The sequence below is a fragment of the Aythya ferina genome, assembly GCF_964211825.1.
Source record: "Aythya ferina genome assembly, chromosome: 3".
Classification (NCBI taxonomy): domain Eukaryota; kingdom Metazoa; phylum Chordata; class Aves; order Anseriformes; family Anatidae; genus Aythya; species Aythya ferina.
The window spans coordinates 113134648-113141447 of NC_140298.1; the positions used below are offsets into that span (position 1 = coordinate 113134648).

General features: G+C 41.7%; 1 long non-coding RNA gene across 1 annotated transcript; it reads left to right on the forward strand.

The window, feature by feature from the left end:
* Positions 1-2864: 2864 nt before the first annotated feature.
* On the forward strand, positions 2865-6800 carry LOC311435377. The gene is made up of 2 exons (XR_014692090.1): positions 2865-2974; positions 5726-6800. It is a non-coding gene; the product is annotated as an uncharacterized lncRNA (long non-coding RNA).

Below are 6800 nucleotides of genomic sequence, written 5' to 3' on the forward strand. Positions count from 1 at the left end.
GGTGATGCTGAGCAAGTCTGTCCCTTGCTTCTAAGTGCTAAAGGTAATGAGAGCTCTAGTGATGGCCACGTTTAGGTAAGAAATGCGCAGAGCTATTTGGATATTAGGGCTGCAAGCAGACCCACAGTTTATGGAAGCTGGCACGGTCTTTATTGTTGGAGAGCTTCACACTGATTTCAGTGGAATCCTGCCAGCCTCCATCACTCAGGGTCTGGCTCTGATCCTCCCTGTCCTCTGCCTCTTGAGTAGTGCCACTTCACACCTGCTTCATATAGGCATCAAAGACTGGCTGAGGGTGCAGGGCAGTGCACAGCCCATGCCAAGCTATTAATTTGTTTATTTAAATTATTTTAATTTTTTGTCTTTCAGAATGGTCTGATTATGAAAAGCGTGATCTGATCAACTACACACAGCTAATACCTGTGCCAACAGACAAGGCTGAATGATAAATCAGCCACCAGTGCAACCAAGATATATTGGGAGCGAGCCTGATGGAGGAGAGATTAATTTAATTGGCTGCTTTGCTCCAGCTTTGCCTCAAGCTACCCATGCTACCATCTGCTCTACGTGCATCATCATCAGGAGCAGCTGATGCAGAGCAGACCGGACACATTCACAAGTCCCAGTTCCTACAGACAAAGTGTTTGCCGATCCAGGCTGTGCTTTGGGCTCTCCAGGATGAGGATGGCACAGCTGGGCATGGAGCCTGACCACATGGCAATGCACGCTGAGGCCCAGAGAGACCCTCTGCTCTGTCTAGTGTTTATTAATGTGGAAGTTAGGTGCTGGGACATGCGAGTACAGGTCATATGTCTCTTCTTTATTCCCAGTTCTTACCCATAAATAGATCTTAGAATCACAGAATCACAAAATCATAGAATATCCTGAGCTGTGGAAAGGTACCATACATGAGAGATTAATACTTGCTCCACTGTTGTAGAGGTGACAGTGAAATCACAAATACTTAGTGACTTTTACACATGGATTTCTTATAGCCAAGTACATTTTCATGGACTCTCACTGTCTGTTCTGAGCTGTCAACTGCATCGATGTTTTCATGACTGAAAGGTAACTTTTTGTTTCAGTACTAGCCATCCACCCAGTTTCTGCTGGGTTTGAAGTGATTCTAGCAGAAACACACTTTTCTGTCATGTACAGTCTTCCAAACTATTGTAATTATCATAAACATAGAATATGCTAAATTTTCTATGGAAAACAATGTGAAAATTCCTTCTTTGCTGTACTAGACCTTGGGCCAGACCTTGTACTAATACTAGTACAGTACTGAAGTTCTGGTATAGTACTGGTAGTTCTGGTACTAGTACAGTATTAGTACTAATTCAGTACTAGTACTTTCCCAAACTAATCTCTTGCAGAAAGGAGAAGTGTGGATAGAAGCCTTATGGACAAGAATGGATCTCCTAGCCTTCTCTCTCTCTCTCTTTCTTTTATTTTTTATTTTTATTTTTATTTTTAGCAGTGTAAACATAGCAACAGAATCTGCTACTACAGCAAAAACATGCATATGAATCCTCCAAATGACTAGATGTTGGAAGGCTATTATTATTCTGGGTTGTTTCCTGAGAATAAATCTATTCTATGATTCTATTTACTTTAATTTCCTTTGTATTATCTTTCCTTGTTCTATTTATGTGACTTTTGCACTTGCATTATCTGACCCCTAAAGTGCAGTTTTCTTTGCTGATCAATTGTTTTTATTATCCTCCTAAGTGCCTTTTTTTTTTTTTTTTTTTTTTTCTTTTTTCTCTTTTCTTTAAGATGCTACAATAAGCTTACAACACCTTTCCCAGTTATCTGGACTGAAGGTAAAGCAACACTAGCCACAGTAGTCAGGTACTGGAATGGGTTGCCCAGGGAGGTGGTAGCATCACTGTCCTTAGGGGTGTTCAAGGAAAGGTTGGATGTGGTGCTTAGGGGCATGGTTTAGTGGGTGAAATTGGTGGTAGGGGGGTGGTTGGACCAGATGGTCATGAAGGTCTCTTCCAACCTTAATGACTCTATGATTCTAGTTGTAATGACTACATAGTTAAGGAATTTGTTTGCATCAAGGAATAAGTAAAGTCTGATTCGTTAAGTCTCCAAATTTTCCTTGTGATGTTTTCCCATAATAATTCCACTTCTAGTTACTCACAGGGATCTCAATCTCTGTGCTAAACTCTGTCTTCCCCTTCAAATTTTTTTGACCCAAGAGTATTTTGTTTTTGACCAAATCATGTCTCTTCGGTCTGTTTCATTACTGTATACCATTCTCCTGCTGCTGTCTTCCTCATTCCTATCTTCTGAAGGTGTATTATGTGGTGTAAATGCCTGAAGTAACTAGGAAAATAAAACTAACATTCACATTTTTAAGGAAAAGGTACAGCATTGAAGAGGCTTTCAGGGTAGGGCATAACTGCTTTATCTGAGCGTTCCCTAGGCTCCCAGCCTTAGATGCTATCGCGCTGGGGAAACTTGGTGTGCTAGCTCTAAGGAACAGCACGGAGCATAGAGTGGAGTGGAGACACCACTGCTAGGCTCTGTAATCAGATGGGACCTCGATTGTTCTTGTGCACAAAGCTGCACTTTTTGCCACCCTAAGCCAAAGACCTGTCATGTTTTGACAAATGCTGTACCCTAGTGTACTTTTTGCTCATTATAATATCATTATAATACCAAAACACACCTCCATCCCAAAAGCTACCCGCCTCCAAGGTGCGCCTCGGAGCCTATTACTTTAAACGGAGACGGGAAAACTTTACACCAATCATAACTAAGATATGCTTGACTAGAGCCACTCAAGCTCCACCTAAAAGATAGAAAATAATATAAATTGGCCCAAGAGAAAGGGGATGTTAGGGAAGATACCACCGTCAGGGGAGATACCATCCCGAGGACAACATCCTTAGGACCTCCTGACTCCTGGGATCAGTCGACGGGCTGAGCCTCTCTTCCCCCCCCATTGGGACGCCTTTGGGTGAGATCTAAATACTTGCTTATAAATCTCTATAGAGTCTCTGATCCTTTTTAACGCGTTTATTTCTAGGCTGCGCACCTGTAACACCTGTAACATCTATAACATCTGTAACACCTGTAACATCTGTAACACCTATAAACACCTGTAACATCTATAACATCTATAACACCTATAACACCTGTGTATTTTATGCATACTAGCTTGCTTTTGCAGACAGTCACTATCGCCGGCAATCCAAAAGAACCTGATTATCTGTTGCTGTAATAAACCATACTTGATTGCATTGTGATAACTCTCATTGAGTGCAACGAGGGTGAGGGTGGTTATCCGTGATAGTTCAGTGTTCTGAATCTAACCAGACCCCCAGGCGGTTAATGCATTTTTGGTGAATGTCCGAACGGACCCCCAGATGGTTAATGCGTTTTTGGTGAATGTCTGAACGGACCCCCAGGCCGTTAATGCGTTTTTGGTGAATGTCTGACTGGACCCCCAGACGGTTAATGTGTTTTTGGTGAATGTCCGACTGGTTCAGTAACCTGAATCTGACCGGGCCCGTAACGGTTAATCAGCTACACCCCTTAACGCAACAGTAAAATTGGCGTAGTCGGCAGGATTGCTATGGATAAACGTCTGCAAAAATACAAATGTGCCCCTTCCCAGGCAGGGAAGGAGTTTTCCCAAAAGTTTTGGAAAGATGAGGAGAAAGTGGTAGAGTGCATTGAGCATTGTCAGGCTTCACGAAAGATTGGTCAAAGAAAGGGTAAAGGTGCGATTTGTGCTGTGTTAGGAGCCTGTTTGTCTTGTGCTCGGCAAAAAGCTAAGGAAACTCCTGCTCCCAAACTGATCTCTGATGCGGAACATACAGCTTTGAAATCAGAGAATGAGGTGTTGAAGTCATCATTGGCCTTTGAAAGGGAGACGGGAAAAACATTAGGAATCAGAGTGGATAATCTTTTGGATGAAAATAATAAACTTTCCATTGAGAATGACAAACTTGTGACTGAAAATGATAAACTTGTGAGTGAAAATAATCATCTTAAACAATTGCTGGAGAGGGTTAGTCATCTGTTAAATAAAGTACAGCCTTGCGCTCCGGTCAAGCAGATTCGTGGAGTGCTGCATAGTGTAGAACCTGAAAGCTGGGACAGTGATTTCTGGTCTGACAGTGATGATGGTGTTGAAGAGATTTCTGATTCTGAACCTCAATCGATTTCCTTGAGACCTTTGGTTAAGACTGAGACTACTGTTGATGATAATGATGAAATCCGTACTACTGTGCAAACGATTCCGTTGTCACCAGCAGAGTTGGTTAAAATACAGGAGAAGTTCTCAAGGCGGTCAGGGGAATCAGAAGTTGAGTATGTGTGTCGAGTTTCTCTTAAAGGAGGAGATCGAATGATGTTGTGTAAGGAAGAAGTAGGAGGCTTTTGGAGACCTGGAGTATTTTTAACCATCACACCAGGAGCTGACTTGGCTGTAGCAGTACAGAAAGCAGCCTGCATTCAGGCAATATATGAAAGAGATAAATTAAGGAATTCCCCAATGTTAGCTCCTATTGACCCGGTTCAATTAACCCCTCTCATCCGTGGACTCCCTGATTGTCTTAAGATGTTTGTAGAAAACACCCAAGATCACATACTAGCTGCTTGTAGGGATGATGATAGTGGTTGTAGGCGAAATCCTAACTCCCCTATTCCCACCTGGAGTGAATTGGTACAAGACATAGATAAATACGGATGCCAAATAGGCTGGATTAATTCATCCAGCATTAAATCCCAAGACCACTCTCGGCGAGTCCGGCAAATCCACACTAGAAATCCCAGATATCCCAAATTCAAAGAGAGGTTGAAACCTAATAGGAAACGAGGTGAGTTGTGGTGTCGACAAAAAAACTCTTGTCCCCGGGGAGGGCAGTGAGCCATCCTGCTCAGCGGGTATTAGCAATTCAATGGCTCTCTAATGAACACTCTGATCCTATCATTGCCATTCCTGTTGAACCCCCAAAAAATATTGGTAAATTTTCTTATTGATACCAGGACCCAAATGTCAGTAATTACACATGAGACAGCACAAACCCTGAGCATAACACCTGGTCAACGCAGGGTTAAATTCACGGGAATTAATGGTGTGGAAAAACAATGCCCCACTGCAAAAATTTCACTCTGGTTGCCAGAGGAACAAAAATTAACCAGGATAGAAGTATTAGTTGGTGCTGCATATACTAATATTTTAGGATTTGACATACTGCATGGTTGCATGTGGAAACTCCCTGATGGAACTGTGTGGAGTTTCGCGACACATCAAAGGGATTCAGGCACCATGAGACTGAGCCTGTTACAAACATCCATACCCTTATCCCCTGCTAAAATCATTAATGATCGGCAATATCTGTTGTCAGCAGCAGTATTTACGGGGATTGACGGGGTGGTAACAGAATTGGAAAAAAGAGGCATTATTAAAAGGACCCATTCACCTTATAATTCACCAGTGTGGCCAGTAAAGGAACCAACCAGGCAATGGCATTTTACAGTGGATTACAGACAGTTGAATGCTAACACTATACCTTTGACTGCCGCAGTTCCAAACATGGCAGAGATAGTGAAAGCCCTCTGTGTATCTAACAGTAGTAATAGTGCTAACTACTCCCAAATATTTCTATGCATGGGAAATCAAAGATTGCTATTTCACCCTCTTTCTAACCCTGCCGGTTGAATACAACCGAGCATATTTTATTTTCTTTTGTGTTCACAGGAACCCTGAGCAAACTGTATATGGACAGCTGGAAGATGACGAATCAACAGTTTGGATTAATAATGCCATGCTTTACCCTGACCTTGATGCAATTACAGACCTTAAAGGAAACTTAGCTACTGTGGCTGTGCATGGAGCTGAGGTGTTTCACCATGGCATCTAACCATGTATTGTCACAGTATAGCACAGTCACTGGAACATCTCAAAACAGAAAGGACCTAAATCTCTCTACTTTAGTTCTACATGGAAACAAAATATTTTCAAAAGATGAATGGAGTTGGAATGATTCTCTAAGAATGGCTGAACTTCAAGCCACATCTGGCCAGATAATACAAATTGGTTGTCGAATAACTAACCGATCCACTTATAATCGGCTGACTGAAATTAAGACAGTTTCCACAATAACTGAACCAAATTTTGATTGCTGGTACAATTTTACTTTCACCAAACCTATAATTGTGTACTGTCTTTGGGGTTACAGAGGCACAGAAATATTATTTGAATTCATGGTTAATACAGAAACATCATCGACTACAAAGGATAAGAAGCCTCTGCCTCCGCAGATATTTGAAAACGAACCGACTCAGCCTCCCATTGGTCTAACTCCTTCCATCTTCAATACAGGCCCTTACATAATTCAACAACAAATTCTCTTTGACCCTAGTTGGTCCCTAAAAGAGGGCCACGGGATGCAACTGGGTTATTAGGGACAGGATTAGGTATATTAAATAGCATTGATGCTGAGGTTTTAATAAGTAGAATAACTGCTACTACAGATGACCTAAGGAAACTGGAACAACCAATAAAATCAACTTTATTGGCTTTAGGAGCAAATCAATGGCTTCTATCAGATATTTTACCCCATTGGGAACAAATTGAGGAAAATGATCATCAATTAATTGTAAATGCCCTTGGAAAAGCCCAAGGCAATACCTCCCTTGCCTTGAGCTGTATCCAAGCACAGTTATGGATACAATCTGTAGCAGCAGCTATTATTAGAGAGGGAGAAGGAGGAACTTTGCCCACTGAAATTCAAAAATTGATTTGGGATAATGCTTCAGAATTTGAAAAAGAA